The 20,031-nt window shown below is 49.5% G+C and overlaps 1 protein-coding gene across 1 annotated transcript in view; it reads left to right on the top strand.

Annotated features, from left to right (window-relative positions):
• The first annotated feature begins 17,369 nt into the window (after window positions 1–17,369).
• VANGL2 (VANGL planar cell polarity protein 2) overlaps window positions 17,370–20,031 on the top strand; it is a 56,175-nt gene continuing 53,513 nt past the window's right edge. The window contains exon 1 of the mRNA XM_040411437.1: window positions 17,370–17,702. The gene's annotated coding sequence lies outside the window, so the exon portion shown is untranslated. The remainder of the gene's footprint in view (window positions 17,703–20,031) is intronic.

Genomic DNA, 20,031 nt, shown 5'->3' with positions numbered 1-20,031 from the left:
ATCGCCAGGCTGTGGGCGCTCAGTCTGTACAGGCTCAGGGTCTGTCTGTGTTTGGGGTAGGGTATCCTCTCCAGGTAGGGCGCCATGGTGTAGTCCCTTTGATTTGTATACGGTAAGTTTCGGGGAGGTGTTTATTTCGCTTCTCCATTCCTCTATGTATCGCTCTTTGCAGCTCTCTATGACCTCCTTTATTTGTGCTTTGTTCGGGGCATGTTGGGGGTTTTGGCTGGGCAGACAGCTGACACTGGGCAGACAGCTGACACTCGGTTGGAGGGTGCAGGGTTTGCTCTGGGCCCTGTGGCTCAGCCAGTCTTGGTGGTGGTAAGAGCCGGGGCTGCTGTCCTATAAGTGCGCCTAGAATGATATTGCCATTTTCTGCACGGTGAGCCATAGTGGAAACCTGTCCAGCTCTGCCCGGCATGCCATGTTGGAGGTGCTGCGATGGACTTGGAGGAGGTATCTGTAGAACTCTAGATGGAAGGTCTCTATTGGGCTGGAATCCCACTTTGACTGGTCTGGGTAGGTGGCCAGGCCTCACACCTCATTGCCATAGAGCAGGATCGGGGCAATGACACCATCAAACATTTTTAGCCTGACCCTCACTGGTGGTTTGAGGTGGTTCAGTTGCCTTCTGATGGCAGAGAAGGTTCTGCAGGCTTTTCCTTTCACTGTTTCTATTGCTGCTTTGAAGCTCCCTGATTGGTTAAGCTCCAGCCCCAGGTCGGGGTGTTCTCCAGTGTGGAGTCATTCAGTGTGAAGGAAGGAATGGGGGCTTTATTCTGACCCTTCCTCTGGAACACCAGGACTTTGGTCTTCTTAGGATTAATGGGTAGTGCCCATGTGGTGCGGGATTTTCCAGTACTGCCAGGCGGTCTAGCAGGCCTCTCTCTGTTGGAGACAGATCTATCTATCTATCTATCTATCTATCTCATATCTATCTATCTATCTATCTATCTATCTATCTATCTATCTATCTATCTCATATCTATCTATCTATCTATCTATCTCATATCTATCTATCTATCTCATATCTATCTATCTATCTATCTATCTCATATCTATCTATCTATCTATCTCATATCTATCTATCTATCTATCTCATATCTATCTATCTATCTATCTATCTATCTCATATCTATCTATCTATCTATCTCATATCTATCTATCTATCTATCTATCTCATATCTATCTATATATCTATCTCATATCTATCTATCTATCTATCTATCTCATATCTATCTATCTATCTCATATCTATCTATCTATCTATCTCATATCTATCTATCTATCTCATATCTATCTATCTATCTACCTCATATCTATCTATCTATCTCATATCTATCTATCTATCTATCTCATATCTATCTATCTATCTATCTATCTATCTATCTCATATCTATCTATCTATCTCATATCTATCTATCTATCTATCTATCTCATATCTATCTATCTATCTCATATCTATCTATCTATCTATCTATCTATCTCATATCTATCTATCTATCTCTTATCTATCTCTTATCTATCTATCTATCTATCTATCTCATATCTATCTATCTATCTCATATCTATCTATCTATCTATCTCATATCTATCTATCTATCTCATATCTATCTATCTATCTATCTCATATCTATCTATCTATCTCTTATCTATCTCTTATCTATCTATCTATCTATCTATCTATCAATCTCATATCTATTATCTATCTCATATCTATCTATCTATCTATCTATCTCATATCTATCTATTATCTATCTATCTCTCTATCTCTCTATCTATCTATCTATCTATCTCATATCTATCTATCTATCTATCTATCTCTCTATCTATCTCTCTATCTATCTCTCTATCTCTCTCTCCTTTCTGTATATCTGTGTAGCTTTCCTTCCCCTCCCAGGTATCACATTACATTTCTATACCTCCTCATTACTTATTTACTGTCTGGGCTTTTCCTGTTAACCCTTTCCTTCCTCACCCTTCCCTTCTCTCCATGTCTTGTAAGACAATACCCCACATCCGTCAGCTTCACAAGGGGTTAACCCTCCTGGTTCTCCTTCCTATTCTTTTGCAGAATTTGAATTGCAGCCAATCAGCATGTTGATGCGGGCGTGGTGGTGAATGGTGGTATCCTGTGAGGGGTGGGCATGGGTTTCTGGAGGTGGGGGCTGCAGACTGGTGAGGACCTGTGTCCCTGACTACCCACTCATGTCCAATTGAATAAAAGTAAGAAGCCTTTGTATACGACTAGCCGTCCCCTTGGAGAATTGAAAGAAGTTTGTGAAAGCTGCCTGCCTCCTCCAGCCCTTTAACCCTTTCCTTTGACTCCCAGCAGCACCACATTCAGGGCGAGGATCGGCCTGTGGGGGATAATCCTGTGTCCCCCACGTGTCATCTAACCCCCAATACGTAATGACACATTCACAGGATTCCAGCTCTTGAGTCTTTTCCGCCTGTGCACTCTGCATCCCTATTGATTTTAAAGGTCACAGTAGAACGCACTTGTGGTTGCCCGCACCCTGTGGGTTTCATCAGCAGGACCTTCTTTGAAATGAGCGGAGTTGATCCCTTTAAGGGAATCTAATTGATTAATTTCTACAATCCGGGAAGCAATTTGCATTATTATTTCAGATTTCTGACCATCCCTGGTGATAAGCGTCTCCCGAAGGCGCCTGTTTTTCTCTTGTTTGTGTATTTTGGAGACGGGGCGCCCGTCTTCTGCTGTAGAAGACAGGACGGTAATTATGTCTTTCTTGTAAATTAAATCTGCAATGCTTCATTACCACCACGTTCCCTGAGGAGTAGAAAGATCTGGTGGAAATCAGGACCATGAAGCCACGGATACCCTCTAGATTTAAAGAGACAGGTGCCAGCCCCAAATGTCCCTGTAAGTACCTCTCAAAAATATCTCTTTAAAAGGTTTCTCGTCATTAGAAGTGAGTGCATATACAGTAGGTGCGCGTATCGCTAATTATGCGCGCTACACAGTGGCAGATTAGTGCCATTTAAAGGGGTCCCAGTGTTTGCCTAGCAGCCTTTACTCTTATTTTTGCTCCTGTTGTGAATGTGATTGCTGCTGTTCTGCCAAAATTTCCCCACTGAGGGACAATAAAGGGATCTTCTTATTTTCTTCTTCACCCCCTATCGATCTTAATGGTATGCCATGTCCTAGTAAAATGAACACCCCTCGCCATGCATGTCCACTTTAGTGTCTTCCTCAGGTTGCTCCTCAGGTGCCTGCTGTAGATGCTGCAGTAAGTACCTGCCTGAAATATCCCCATAAATTCCAGCCATGGATATTCCAATATGTGCCTGCCGTGGATGCCCCCTTAAGTGTCGGCCATCGGTTCACTTATAAAATGAATGTCACTGATACCTTCAGAAGTGCCTGCCACAGATGATCCCTTTGGTACCAACTGCAGATGCTCCTGTAAGTATCTACTGAAAATACCCCCATAACTTCCAGCCATGGAAATTCCCATCAGTGCCATAGACTCCTATCTGTCACAGGTGCCCCTATGAAGTGTCTGTCACTGATCTCCCTATAGGTGCCAACCAGATAGGTCCCCATGGCACTGTGCTCAGTTCTTTACTTTCTACAAAGTAAATAAAACATACATAAAAGTAAAAATACGTGCCACTGCCAGGTTGCCCCAAGGTGTGTATTAAAAGGTTCTGCAGCAGCTGAGGTGTGTATTATGAGGTTCTGCAGCAGCTGAGGTGTGTATTAGGAGGTTCTGCAGCACCTGAGGTGTGTATTATGAGGTTCTGCAGCAGCTGAGGTGTGTATAATGAGGTTCTGCAGCAGCTGAGGTGTGTATAATGAGGTTCTGCAGCAGCTGAGGTGTATTAGGAGGTTCTGCAGCAGCTGAGGTGTATTAGGAGGTTGTGCAGCAGCTGAGGTGTGTATTAGGAGGTTGTGCAGCAGCTGAGGTGTGTATTAGGAGGTTGTGCAGCAGCTGAGGTGTGTATTAGGAGGTTCTGCAGCAGCCGAGGTGTGTATTAGGAGGTTCTGCAGCAGCCGAGGTGTGTATTAGGAGGTTCTGCAGCAGCCGAGGTGTGTATTAGGAGGTTCTGCAGCAGCCGAGGTGTGTAATATGAGGTTCTGCAGCAGCCGAGGTGTGTATTAGGAGGTTCTGCAGCAGCTGAGGTGTGTATTAGGAGGTTCTGCAGCAGCTGAGGTGTGTATTAGGAGGTTCTGCAGCAGCTGAGGTGTGTATTAGGAGGTTCTGCAGCAGCTGAGGTGTGTATTATGAGGTTCTGCAGCAGCTGAGGTGTGTATTATGAGGTTCTGCAGCAGCTGAGGTGTGTATTATGAGGTTCTGCAGCAGCTGAGGTGTGTATTATGAGGTTCTGCAGCAGCTGAGGTGTGTATTAGGAGGTTCTGCAGCAGCTGAGGTGTGTATTGTGAGGTTCTGCAGCAGCTGAGGTGTATTTGCCACCCCATACTCAGGCAGACCTGCCATTCAGGAGTCTGGAAAAGCTGGGTGAGATGAAGCTGGGTGCGGGCGGTGTACGGAGATGCTTATTAGCAGTCATTTACTGCCATCTGTGCTTTATTGCACTTGTCATCCAGGATAATGAAACGCGTCAGCTGTAACCTCGTCCCTTAATGTGAAGTCTGCAGCTTTTGGCAGCCGAGCGTCAGCGCTGGAGGTGTCGACCACGGCCTAGCCCCACAGCTGTTCCTGCGGGCACGCTGCCACCTTATAAAGATGTCCTACTTGGAACCTGACTACGAGAAGGAACCTTCTCCAGGAGATTCCAGGTGACAGATGTTCCCAAGTAGAAACAAGGCTGACGCGTTTCACCTAACCGACAAAGCAGGGGCGGAGGTAGACGAGTGCCTCACATTTGTAGCCAGATTGGAAGGTATGGAGGACTACCGCTGGTCACCCGGTCTCTGCTGTCTCCTCCTCTGTTGGTCTTAGAGGGGTTTTCTGGTTGAGCCATCCTATGGATGGGGAGATCTATTAGATTGGTGGGAGAAGACACGGCATTGCCCTCTACACAGATGACTGGTAACACCGGCTCTTGGCACCATCCTGTGCCATGTGGATGCATTTTACATCTTAGAGCACTGACCACCAACCTGTGGCCTTCTAGATGATGGGGAACTACTACTTCCAGCAGGTGTTCGTGGCATGCTGGGAGTTGTAGTTACTTAATAGCTGGAGGGCCACAGATGGAAGTCAGGTTTAATTGTGACAAGGTACAACTAGGCCGATCTTGCAGGGAAACTAGGGAACAACCCCCGATGAAAGGTCTAATGGAAGCCATGTTGGTTGTCACCCAGCTTTCCCAGAGATGGAGCCGAGTCAGGGCCCTATGTCTGCTGGGTTTGTATTGCACAGGGGGACAATGGCGGCTGTGTTTTCTAGGCCTCTGTCAGGTACGGCTCCCCCGGCTCGTTTCCAGTCCCTGGGACACACCTATGTTGTACGCAGGCCAGATGACTGCAGGCTGTACACATCATCAGGAGCCAGCGCCATCATCTGTGTAACTGATCTCTCCCCGTAACTGGTGCAGAGGGAAGGAGGGAAAGCCTGGGCCGGGATCAATGTCACCCATAACAGGACACCTGCGGGCTACTGCTGTGTACTCTGAAAGGGCTTCTCCGGGACTGTGTACCCAGTGGTCTCAGAATGATCAGAAAACCTGATCCCACATACGAAGAAAGCCACAGTGCCCCCCATAACAGGGACATCCACAGTGCCCCCCATAACAGGGACATCCACAGTGCCCCCCATAACAGGGACATCCACAGCGCCCCCCATATCAGTGTCATCCACAGCAGTCCCCATAACAGTGACAGCCACAGTGCCTTCATAACAGTGATATCCACAGTGCCTTCATAACAGTGACCTCCACAGTGCCCTTCCATAACAGTGACCTTCACAGCGCTCCCATAACAGTGACATCCACAGTGCCTTCATAACAGTGATATCCACAGTGCCTTCATAACAGTGACCTCCACAGTGCCCTTCCATAACAGTGACCTTCACAGCGCTCCCATAACAGTGACATCCACAGTGCCTTCATAACAGTGATATCCACAGTGCCTTCATAACAGTGATATCCACAGTGCCTTCATAACAGTGACCTCCACAGTGCCCTTCCATAACAGTGACATCCACAGCACCCCCATAACAGTGACGTCCACAGTGCCCCCATAACAGTGACGTCCACAGTGCCCCCATAACAGTGACGTCCACAGTGCCCCCATAACAGTGACGTCCACAGCGCCTCCATAACAGTGACCTCCACAGATCCCCCATAACAGTGACCTCCACAGATCCCCCATAAGTGACATCCACAGATCCCCCATAAGTGACATCCACAGATCCCCCATAAGTGACCTCCACAGATCCCCCATAACTGACATCCACAGATCCCCCATAACAGTGACATCCACAGATCCCCCATAACAGTGACATCCACAGTGCCCCCCATAACAGTGACCTCCACAGTGCCCCCCATATCAGTGTCATCCACAGTCTCCCCATAACAGTGACATCCACAGTGCCCCCATAACAGTGACAGCCACAGTGCCCCCATAACAGTGACAGCCACAGTGCCCCCATAAAATGACTTCTACAGCACCCCCATAACGGTGATATCCACAGTGTCCCCATAACAGTAACAGCGCCTTCATAACAGTGATAACCACAGATCCCCGATAACAGTGACATCCACCGTGCCCCCATAATAGTGACATCCACAGTGCCCCCATAACAGTGACATCCACAGTGCCCCATAACAGTGACATCCACAGTGCCCCCATAACAGTGACATCCACAGTGCCCCCATACCAGTGACATCCACAGTGCCCCCATAACAGTGACATCCACAGTGCTCCCATAACAGTGACATCCACAGTGCCCCCATAACAGTGACATCCACAGTGCCCCCATAACAGTGACATCCACAGTGCCCCCATAACAGTGACATCCACAGTGCCCCCATAACAGTGACGTCCACAGTGCCCCCCATAACAGTGACACCCACAGTGCCCCCATAACAGTGACATCCACAGTGCCCCCATAACAGTGACGTCCACAGTGCCCCCCATAACAGTCGGCCACCGCTGACATACTCATGGACACCGGGTGATACATCTAATTACTGATAAAGGGCGATATTCTGAGATATTAGTTGTTATTTGTGCAGTTCTCTGGGCTCACAGTGGGTGGGGAGCAGACACTGGGGGAGATCTGCCATATACGCCCAGTCTCACCACCTTATTATTCATCCACATTATCAGGACTAACATTTACAGAGATTTTTCGGCTTCGTTATGTGGTTGGTCTCACAGTTTCAGCACCCCCAGTAACTGATGAAAGCACCCTCCCCTCCCCCCACATGTCGTCGCTGCATTCATGTGGATAATTATTACATTTCTTTTCTCTTCAGGTTAATCCTTAATATACGACAAGACAGACTCTCCGGGAAATATGCAATTTCCCCGTAATCTCGTAATCAAATCCATGACCCCCTTCCCCCTAATTAGCGATCAGTCTCTTCCTGTCTGCGATCTCCATAATCCTCAGTCTGCTGTTCTAGGGGCTCAGGAAGAGACCGTCCAAAACCTGCCAAGGTCACCGGTCCCCTCCTCCCCATACCAGAGTCACCGGTCCCCTCCTCCCCATACCAGAGTCACCGGTCCCCTCCTCCCCATACCAGAGTCACCGGTCCCCTCCTCCTCATACCATAGTCACCGGTCCCCTCCTCCTCATGCCAGAGTCACCGGTCCCCTCCTCCTCATGCCAGAGTCACCGGTCCCCTCCTCCTCATGCCAGAGTCACCGGTCCCCTCCTCCTCATGCCAGAGTCACCGGTCCCCTCCTCCTCATACCAGAGTCACCGGTCCCCTCCTCCTCATACCAGAGTCACCGGTCCCCTCCTCCTCATACCAGAGTCACCGGTCCCCTCCTCCTCATACCAGAGTCACCGGTCCCCTCCTCCTCATACCAGAGTCACCGGTCCCCTCCTCCTCATACCAGAGTCACCGGTCCCCTCCTCCTCATACCAGAGTCACCGGTCCCCTCCTCCTCATACCAGAGTCACCGGTCCCCTCCTCCTCATACCAGAGTCACCGGTCCCCTCCTCCCCATGCCAAAGTCACCGGTCCCCTCCTCCCCATGCCAAAGTCACCGGTCCCCTCCTCCCCATGCCAAAGTCACCGGTCCCCTCCTCCTCATACCAGAGTCACCGGTCCCCTCCTCCTCATACCAGAGTCACCGGTCCCCTCCTCCTCATACCAGAGTCACTGGTCCCCTCCTCCCCATGCCAAAGTCACCGGTCCCCTCCTCCTCATACCAAAGTCACCGGTCCCCTCCTCCTCATACCAGAGTCATCGGTCCCTTCCTCCTCATACCAGAGTCACCGGTCCCCTCCTCCTCATACCAGAGTCACCGGTCCCCTCCTCCCCATGCCACAGTCACCGGTCCCCTCCTCCTCATACCAAAGTCACCGGTCCCCTCCTCCTCATACCAAAGTCACCGGTCCCCTCCTCCTCATACCAAAGTCACCGGTCCCCTCCTCTCCATGCCAAAGTCACCTCTGCTCCCTCCCCATACCAGGAGTCACCGGTCCCCTCATCCTCATACCAGAGTCACCGGTCCCCTCCTCCCCATGCCAAAGTCAACGGTCCCCTCCTCCCCATGCCAGTCACCGGTCCCCTCCTCCCCATACCAAAGTCACCGGTCCCCTCCTCCCCATGCCAAAGTCACCTCTGCTCCCTCCCCATACCAGGAGTCACCGGTCCCCTCCTCCCCATGCCAAAGTCACCGGTCCCCTCCTCCTCATACCAAAGTCACCGGTCCCCTCCTCCTCATACCAAAGTCACCGGTCCCCTCCTCCTCATACCAGAGTCATCGGTCCCTTCCTCCTCATACCAGAGTCACCGGTCCCCTCCTCCTCATACCAGAGTCACCGGTCCCCTCCTCCTCATACCAGAGTCACCGGTCCCCTCCTCCCCATGCCAAAGTCACCGGTCCCCTCCTCCCCATGCCAAAGTCACCGGTCCCCTCCTCCTCATACCAAAGTCACCGGTCCCCTCCTCCTCATACCAGAGTCATCGGTCCCTTCCTCCTCATACCAGAGTCACCGGTCCCCTCCTCCTCATACCAGAGTCACCGGTCCCCTCCTCCTCATACCAGAGTCACCGGTCCCCTCCTCCTCATACCAGAGTCACCGGTCCCCTCCTCCCCATGCCAAAGTCACCGGTCCCCTCCTCCTCATACCAAAGTCACCGGTCCCCTCCTCCTCATACCAAAGTCACCGGTCCCCTCCTCCTCATACCAAAGTCACCGGTCCCCTCCTCTCCATGCCAAAGTCACCTCTGCTCCCTCCCCATACCAGGAGTCACCGGTCCCCTCATACCAGAGTCACCGGTCCCCTCCTCCCCATGCCAAAGTCAACGGTCCCCTCCTCCCCATGCCAGTCACCGGTCCCCTCCTCCCCATACCAAAGTCACCGGTCCCCTCCTCCCCATGCCAAAGTCACCTCTGCTCCCTCCCCATACCAGGAGTCACCGGTCCCCTCCTCCCCATGCCAAAGAAACCGGTCCCCTCCTCCCCATGCCAGAGTCACCGGTCCCCTCCTCCCCATGCCAGAGTCACCGGTCCCCTCCTCCCCATGCCAGAGTCACCGGTCCTCCTTCCCAATACCAAAGTCACCGGTCCTCCCTCCCCATAACAAAGTCACCGGTCCTCCCTCCCCATAACAAAGTCACCGGTCCCCTCCTCCCCATGCCAGAGTCACCGGTCCCCTCCTCCCCATGCCAGAGTCACCGGTCCCCTCCTCCCCATGCCAGAGTCACCGGTCCCCTCCTCCCCATGCCAGAGTCACCGGTCCCCTCCTCCCCATGCCAGAGTCACCGGTCCCCTCCTCCCCATGCCAGAGTCACCGGTCCTCCTTCCCAATACCAAAGTCACCTGTCCTCCCTCCCCATAACAAAGTCACCGGTCCCCTCCTCCCCATAACAAAGTCACCAGTCCACCCTTCTTATACCAAAGTCAACCGGGCCCCTCTCCCCCATACCAAAGTCACCTGTCCACCCTCCCCATACCAAAGCCACCTGTCCCCTCCTCCCTATACTAAAGCCACCTGTCCCCTCCTCCCTATACTAAGGACACCTGTCCCCTCCTCCCCATACCAGTGCCACCTGTCCCATCCTCCTAATGCCTGTGCCCACACCTTCTGTTATCTGCAGCCACAGGCTGAGCTTTGTTTTCCCACTGCTAACTGTTCATCTTGAGCTTCTTGGGTCATGAATACAATTCTAGTTACAGTAAGGACTGACACAAAGTAGCCAAACAGAGTTAAAGACCCCATACCCCTATTGACATGCACATTTGGGTTAGCTGAGCAAGTTATCTATCATGCCTGGTCCAGGGTTTTTTGCCCTTCTACAATGATATCCTTGTAGTCAGGTCTTAAAGGAATATTCTAGGAGCTACTGACGGAGATTTTCTTGTACACTGCAAAACCTCGTCCCCCTAACTATGCACATTAAGCTTCCATGTTTATGAATAAAATACTTGAGCTACAGTTAAGACTGACACTTAAAGCAGCCATTTTACATTAGATAGCTGTGAAAACCCAGATTTCAATAAAGTGGTGCAAAGTGAGTGGTTGGCAGATGCCAAGATCATCTGAGATAAGCGGTGCCAGGGGTGACTGGCAGCCACTCTTCTCCCCCAGCCTGGAAAAATTTGACAAGCCAAAGGACCATGAAAGAGGACGATAGACGGGAAATGTACCCAGAGTGGTGGGTGCCCACGGCGAGCGCAGTCTGAACTGGAGGTGCCAATTAGTCTGCCATTAAGTGATGTTGACGACACTGTTAGGGGAGGTCCTGAGCACATGCCCAGGATCCAAATGGGAAGCAAGAAACTGAATATATCACCAGACATTTCATATTCTACTGACCACCAGCCCAACAGGGAACCACTGAGACTGAATGTGGTATGTGATGCCACATATCTGTAAAATGGTATGTTATTGGGCACCGGCTGCTGTATGTACAAGAATGGAAAGCTGGATATAAAAATGGTCATTTCATATTGACCACCATCCCAGCAGGGGACCATCTAGAATGAATGTTGTATGTGACATATCAGGAAAACATCAATGGACATGTGATTGGGCACTGAATCCTGTATATACTCTACCAACGTGAATATATCAATGGTCATTTCATATTGACCACCATCCCAGCAGGGAACTACTACTAAAAGAAAGAAGCTGGCCACAGGAAGAATCACTGATCAGCAGGTAAAGAAAGCTCAATCCACCACTGACCACTAGGGATACAGAGCACAGTCTACCACTGGCCACCAGGGAAAGGAAGTTCCACATGTCGCTAATCACCAGGGAATTGAATGGGTCACCTTATGACAGTGACCACCAAAGAAAGAACGCTCAATACTCCCCTGAACACCAGGGAAAGGAAGCTCAATCAACCACTGACCACAAGGGAAAGGAATCTCAGTAAACTACTGATTTGCTGGAAGGAAGCTCAATCCAGTGTTGATCACTTAGGAGAGACAGCTCAATCTATCATGGACCATTGGAGAAAGGAGCTCAGTGCTCCACTGACCACCAGGCAAAGGAAGCTCAACCTACCACTGACCACCAGGGAAAGGCCTCTTTCCACCGACCGTGGGCCAGCCGCATGCTGATCGCAACCCCATTCGCTTAAATGGGTTTCACGATCCCTCCGTTCTGCAAAAAGAAAGAACAAGTTCTATCTTTTTGTAGAATGGAAGAACGGAACACCACAGAAGCACTCCGTAGTGCTTCCGTTCCACACCGCATCTCCGGATTTGCGGACCCATTCAAGTGAATACGGCCACAGGGGACACATGGTCGTGTGAAAGAGTCCAAAGGAAGCTCAACCTACCACTGACCACCAGGGAAAGGAACCTCAACATACCACTGATTGCCAGGGAAAGAAAGCTCAATCTACCATGGACCCAATGATCAGTTCTCCACTGACCACCAGGGAAAGGAAGCTCAAACTACCACTGACCACCAGGGAAAGGAAGCTCAACCTACCACTGAACACCAGGGAAAGAAAGCTCAACCTACCACTGACCACCAGGGAAAGAAAACTCAACCTACCACTGACCACCAGGGAAAGAAAGCTCAACCTACCACTGACCACCAGGGAAAGAAAGCTCAACCTACCACTGACCACCAGGGAAAGAAAGCTCAACCTACCACTGACCACCAGGGAAAGAAAGCTCAACCTACCACTGACCACCAGGGAAAGAAAGCTCAACCTACCACTGACCACCAGGGAAAGAAAGCTCAACCTACCACTGACCACCAGGGAAAGAAAGTTCAACCTACCACTGACCACCAGGGAAAGAAAGTTCAACCTACCACTGACCACCAGGGAAAGAAAGTTCAATCTACCACTGACCACCAGGGAAAGAAAGCTCAATCTACCACTGACCACCAGGGAAAGAAAGCTCAATCTACCACTGACCACCAGGGAAAGAAAGCTCAATCTACTACTGATCACCAGGGAAAGAAAGCTCAACCTACCACTGACCACCAGGGAAAGAAAGCTCAACCTACCACTGACCACCAGGGAAAGAAAGCTCAACCTACCACTGACCGCCAGGGAAAGGAAGCTCAATCTACCACTGACCACCAGGGAAAGAAAGCTCAATCTACCCTGACCACCAAGGAAAGAAATCTCAACCTACCACTGACCACCAGGGAAAGAAAGCTCAATCTACCCTGACCACCAAGGAAAGAAATCTCAACCTACCACTGACCACCAGGGAAAGAAAGCTCAACCTACCACTGACCACCAGGGAAAGAAAGCTCAACCTACCACTGACCACCAGGGAAAGAAAGTTCAATCTACCACTGACCACCAGGGAAAGAAAGCTCAATCTACCACTGACCACCAGGGAAAGAAAGCTCAATCTACTACTGATCACCAGGGAAAGAAATCTCAACCTACCACTGACCACCAGGGAAAGAAAGCTCAATCTACCACTGACCACCAAGGAAAGAAATCTCAATCTACCACTGACCGCCAGAAGAAGATCTCCTTCCGTGACACCTATACAGGACCAATGCTTGCACTAAGTACAATACAGTGTGGTGGGAAGAGACCCACAGAAACTGTCCCTTTAATTGGTCTTTGTGGCCTCTGCTTGGAGGCTCCATTCCGATCAGTGTCCTATGCAAACGTATAAGTGAAGAGTTAGAAAATAATAATGGGCAAAGGTGAAGGCTGCCCTTAGGGGCTGCGACCTGCAGGGGAGGGGGCAGTGTGATGGAACCTGGCTGACTGCATGAGGGCTCGGATTCTTGCATATTTCAGAGGCAGGGCAGGGCGCAGAGGAGTAACTCTGCGAGATCCTACACACAATCCCCTGGGTGTTACCTTACCTGGCTGCAATGGGGAGCGAGACGCCAATACCTTAACACATTCCCTGCACGGCGCAGGAACCGCACCAGCTTACAGTACTCAGCAGACAGTATTACACAGGATGGGCTGAGATACACCGACTCAGCAGACAGTATCACACAGGATAGGCTGAGATACAAGATCAGCAGACAGTATCACACAGGATAGGATTAGATACACAGATCAGCAGACAGTATCACACAGGATGGGCTGAGATACACCGACTCAGCAGACAGTATCACACAGGATAGGCTGAGATACAAGATCAGCAGAGAGTATCACACAGGATAGGCTGAGATACACAGATCAGCAGACAGTATCACACAGGATGGGCTGAGATACACCGACTCAGCAGACAGTATCACACAGGATAGGCTGAGATACAAGATCAGCAGAGAGTATCACACAGGATAGGCTGAGATACACAGATCAGCAGACAGTATCACACAGGATGGGCTGAGATACACCGACAGCAGACAGTATCACACAGGATGGGCTGAGATACACAGATCAGCAGAGAGTATCACACAGGATAGGCTGAGATACACAGATCAGCAGTCAGTATCACACAGGATAGGATTAGATACACAGATCAGCAGACAGTATCACACAGGATAGGATTAGATACACAGCTCCGCAGACAGTATCACACAGGACAGGATTAGATACACAGCTCCGCAGACTGTATCACACAGGATAGGATTAGATACACAGATCAGCAGAGAGTATCACACAGGATAGGCTGAGATACACAGATCAGCAGTCAGTATCACACAGGATAGGATTAGATACACAGATCAGCAGACAGTATCACACAGGATAGGATTAGATACACAGCTCCGCAGACAGTATCACACAGGATAGGATTAGATACCCAAGGCAGCAGACAGTATCACACAGGATAGGATTAGATACACAGCTCAGCAGTCAGTATCACACAGGATAGGATTAGATACACGGCTCAGCAGACAGTATCACACAGGATAGGATTAGATACACAGCTCAGCAGACTGTATCACACAGGAGAGGATTAGATACACAGCTCCGCAGACAGTATCACACAGGATAGGATTAGATACACAGATCAGCAGACAGTATCACACAGGACAGGATTAGATACACAACTCAGCAGACAGTATCACACAGGACAGGATTAGATACACAGCTCAGCAGACAGTATCACACAGGATAGGATTAGATACACGGCTCAGCAGACAGTATCACACAGGATAGGATTAGATACACGGCTCAGCAGACAGTATCACACAGGACAGGATTAGATACACAGCTCAGCAGACAGTATCACACAGGACAGGATTAGATACACAGCTCAGCAGACAGTATCACACAGGATAGGATTAGATACACAGCTCAGCAGACAGTATCACACATGATAGGATTAGATACACAGCTCAGCAGACAGTATCACACATGATAGGATTAGATACACAGCTCAGCAGACTGTATCACACAGGATAGGATTAGATACACAGCTCAGCAGACAGTATCACACAGGATAGGATTAGATACACAGCTCAGCAGACAGTATCACACAGGATAGGATTAGATACACAGCTCAGCAGACAGTATCACACAGGATAGGATTAGATACACAGCTCAGCAGACTGTATCACACAGGATAGGATTAGATACACAGCTCAGCAGACTGTATCACACATGGTAGGATTAGATACACAGCTCAGCAGTCAGTATCACACAGGATAGGATTAGATACACAGCTCAGCAGACTGTATCACACAGGATAGGATTAGATACACAGCTCAGCAGACAGTATCACACAGGATAGGATTAGATACACAGCTCAGCAGACTGTATCACACAGGATAGGATTAGATACACAGCTCAGCAGACGGTATCACACAGGATAGGATTAGATACACAAGCTCAGCAGACGGTATCACACAGGATAGGATTAGATACACAGCTCAGCAGACTGTATCACACAGGATAGGATTAGATACACAGCTCAGCAGTCAGTATCACACAGGATAGGCTGAGATACACCGATTCAGCAGACAGTATCACACAGGATAGGATTAGATACACAGCTCAGCAGACAGTATCACACAGGATAGGATTAGATACACAGCTCAGCAGACAGTATCACACAGGATAGGCTGAGATACACCGACTCAGCAGACAGTATCACACAGGATAGGCTGAGATACACCGACTCAGCAGACAGTATCACACAGGATAGGCTGAGATACACCGACTCAGCAGACAGTATCACACAGGACAGGCTGAGATACACCGATTCAGCAGACAGTATCACACAGGATAGGCTGAGATACACTGTGCAGGATGAGAGTTCCCCTCTGCCTTGTACCCGGCGCTGGTCGCCCGCTGCCCTGGCATCAGTGCGGGTGGCTGCAGTTTGCGGTAATACATTCGGCGGTCTGTCAGTGATCCCGCCGAGGAGCCAGTGATTTGTACAGGGCGCTGGAACGTGAAACGACAAGGCGGGCGGCCGACAGCAACATGAGAGTGAATGTAATGTTCTGCAGACAAGGCCTGATAGAAATCCCTCTTCAGGACGGCGGGGGAGGGGCTCTGACACCCACACCAGACTCAATAATTGTGCTTCCTTTAGCAACCAATCACAGCGCAGCTCTCATTTTCCAATAACAGAATTTAAAATGAAATCTGCAATGTGATTGGTTGCTGGGGGCACCAAAGACTTTCCCTCGCTGTACCAGCCATTTTTGCGGGTGCTAGGCTTTATTTTTTTTTTTAAATCTGCTGGGTACCTATTAATAGGGGCCCCATATAGCTTTGAATCTCCTCCCCTTTGGGGCCATATTGGCCGAGCGGTATTGACAGAGAATGAGCCCCACGGTGCATTGCGGCATAGCTCCTCTGTCAGTCCTCTCCACGCCTGGGCGGGTCTTCTGTCCTGACGAGCTCCGCCCCCTTAATTATTAATTAAAGTGACAGACACCCTGAGAACCACTAACTTCAGGTGACAGAACATGGACATTAGGTCTGTCTGTTCCTGGGAAAGCTGGGTAACAATCAATCAAACATACAGAAGAGCGTGCCACCCTGCTGCATTAACTGACCATATTGTTTCCACCGAGCTTTCTCAGACCCAAGTTGTCCAGGATTAGAAAAACATGGCTGCTTTCTTCCAAAAAAGAGCGCCACCTCTGTCTGCAGGTTGTGTCTGGCATTGAAGCTCAGCTCCATTACATCAAAAACTGAATGCTGCAATACTGCACACAACCTGCGGACAGGGGTGGCGCTCTTTTTTGGAAGAAAGCAGCCATGTTTTTCTAATCCTGGACAACTTGGGTCTGAGAAAGCTCGGTGGAAACAATATGGTCAGTTATGTTTTTGGAAATCAGCAGCCATGTTTTTTTTAATCCTGGAAACCCCTTTAAAATATAAGCCGTTAGGCAGGATTAGAAAACTACGGCTTGCTTACTTCCAAAAACAGCGCCACCCCTGTCCACAGGTGGCGTGCGGTATTGCAGCTTGACTCTCATGGTGCTGAGCTGCAATGCCAGACACAACCCACAGACAGGGGCAGAAAGAAGCAGCCATGTTTTTCTAATCCTGGAGAATTTTTTTTTCAACTTCAAAAATGTCCTTTCCCGCATAATGTTTGACACAGCTCCCCCCAGTGGCAGGGCAGCGGTGGTGCACCTCCAACAATGGGATCTGTTTATCTTCTCCGGTGACATTGTTGCAAAAACAAAAGCGGAAAATGTCCCAAAATAAGAAGAAGGGGAAAGCCCAGGGGTCTGAATCCTTCAGCCCATGGAGACATTAGAAAGAGAAAGGGGGTCTGTGAGGGTAATGTCAGACAATGGTGAGAGGAGGAGGAGGAGGAGGAGGCAGGAGCAGGGAGGGGGAGGAGGAGGAGGAAGGGAAAGGGTTGTCCTTGGAGCAGCCACAGAGGTGTAGAATCTGCATTCTGGAGAGACACACAACTCTGCACACATCCATACATCCTGGGGAATCACTTCATCCATCCGCCTGGAATCCCACCGGGATCTGCTCGCCAGGACTGGGATCTACCACCTTCCCCATGGTTTTTTTTCCTCCCTCCATTTTCAGATTGTGGATTTTCTAACACAACCCTGGACAACAAAAGCTTCCTCGTATAAAAGGAGACTCTACCATCCCCTCCTCCTCCTGCTTCCCTCCCTTCCACCCCTCCTCCCTCCTTCTTTCCCAAGAAGTGATCCTTGAAGCTGGGGAGATTGCACATGTCTGAGGCTTTTCCTAGCCGCTTGGGGGTAAGCTGCAGAAAATCTGCCCTCATATTTGGTTATGTTTTATTTGCACTTGTTGGCGGGGGGGTCTGCAGGCTGGAGATCGGGGGTGGGGTTGGTTGTGGATACATTGTAACACTGAGCTGATACATTGTAACTGATCTGATAGGAGAAAGGAGGGGGGGGAGAAGATCTAAGGGTCTGCCGGGTGGCAGTAGGATCTCCACGTTGTGATCTTGAGATGAGGGGCGGTTAATCCCAAGGTTTTTGCCCTTTCCGTTGGATTACGACTCTGTATTGCTGGCCTTAGGCCCCATGAATCCCTGGACTCTCCTAAAGTCCCTGCCTGGTGGGAATGTGGCCGGTCAGGGTGGACCTGGAGAGGGAGCTGCTCACTAATTCCTTGTAATTGTTTGCCGTTGCTAGCCACTCCTGGGTGACTTGTTTGGGGAGGGGGACCCCCTACTCTTGGGTCATTGACTTTTCTGGGATATTGGAGAACAAGGTGTTAATAATTAACATTCCCGTACACAGACTAATACGGTGTGGCAGAGATATGGATCAGGCGAGGTGATGGAGGGGGCATTTCGTTACCATGTGGTTTGGTTCTTTATGGTCTTTGTTTCGATGAAATTTAGGATCATCATGAGTATGGTGGCCCATGGTGGAGTTTGGGATCTTCTGACTATGGATACCCCAATATTGTGATCAATGCTCCCACACTGACTGAGGCCTATGTGTCAGTTAGATGGTCCTACGATTGGAGTTTGGTCATGGGTCCCCTCCAGTGCCTTTCCAAATTGCCTACTGGTTATGGTGGTCCCATATTGATGGCTGGTTATGAGGAACCTGTGACTGAACTTTGGATATGTGGTCTCAAATCAGTCAACGACTGTAATGGGGTCCACATGGGTCCCCCATAGCCGGCAGGTGACTGTCGATAATGGGGAACCTCAAAGTCAGTTGACCCCATGATTTACAGTCACCAGCTGATTGTGGGTGATCTGTCAATTATGGAGTCCCCCATGGACTGTCATTTTGTCAAATTGGTATGGCTCCTCATACCCCTTTGACAAAATGATAATCCACGGGGGACTCCAGTTTTATGGTTGTGGCTAGAGATGAGTGAATTTCATATTTTGAAGTTCGTTCGGCGGTAAAAGCAGAATTACGTTACCACGGACCATAACGCAATTCCATGACTCCAGCATAACGAAAAACGGTCGGATCTGTTATGCAGGCCATAGACTTCTATTATGACGGAATGAATAACTGAATGCCTCTAAAGACATTCCATCATGGGATTGCGGTATGGTCCTGCTTTTAGCACCAAATTAATTTCATAATATCAAATTCGCTCATCCCTAGTTGTGGTCCCAGGCCCTATACAGCATGGCAGCCACCTGCTGGCTGTGAGGAACCTGTCTTTGAATTTGGAATCTCTGGTGGTTGGCTTGCTTTCAGGGGGGGCCCTCAACTGAATTTGGGATCCTGGGCGTCAGTCAAGCATGTTGTCATGATTCCTATTGGTTATTTGGGTCCAAGATCCTCAAAGCCTGCTCGTGACTAAATATGGGACATGAAGAGCAATCTGGAGCCTGATTACTTGTCTCCCAAGGTCATTAAGTTCCCACCAGGCCCTAATTCTCCTAAATGGTAACCTCCTGTATAGCTTACACACAAACGGTTAATTTGCAGGGGTTAATCGGTCAGTAAAGGAAAGTAGTATGATAATTCAGAGGTGGAGACGGTCATTAGATAACAATGACTTTTCCCATTGTTTATGGCACCATTGTTACAGTGAAAGCCACTGCATGGCCTCAGATGGTATCAGCACTGTACTTTACATACATTATCATTGCTTGCTGCTCACAATCTAAGGTTCCTATCAGTATGCCTTTGGAGTGTGGGAGGAAACCCAAGCAAACATGGGGAGAACATACAAACTCCATGTAGATGTTGCCCTTGGTTGAATTTGTACCTTTGAACCAAGCACCGCAAGGCACCTCTCAGCCACTGTGATGTCTATGCCACCACCAGTACTTTTTCTTGCGCATTTCTAATGAACTTTGGAATTGCAGGTCTTCCGTTGGGGGTTTCTTTATTATGGTTGTAGGCCAGTCAAGAATGAGTCTTCTCAAGATTTGTAATAAGCAGGTACCTGCATAGAAAATCTACCATTTGGAGGGAAAGTGCTACTTTACTTGGTCACTATGCAGGTACCTGCATAGGGTGAATACTAGGAGGACCTATCTGTTATCTGAAGGCACGTGGCTGGAAACCACAATACCAACAAACCTTCTGGTGGTCTGCTTTGACCGATTTTTGTGGGTCCAATCTTTGACAGGTCATT

Source organism: Bufo bufo, chromosome 11 (assembly GCF_905171765.1).
Source record: "Bufo bufo chromosome 11, aBufBuf1.1, whole genome shotgun sequence".
In the NCBI taxonomy this organism is placed as follows: domain Eukaryota; kingdom Metazoa; phylum Chordata; class Amphibia; order Anura; family Bufonidae; genus Bufo; species Bufo bufo.
This window is presented reverse-complemented; position numbering and strand designations above follow the sequence as displayed.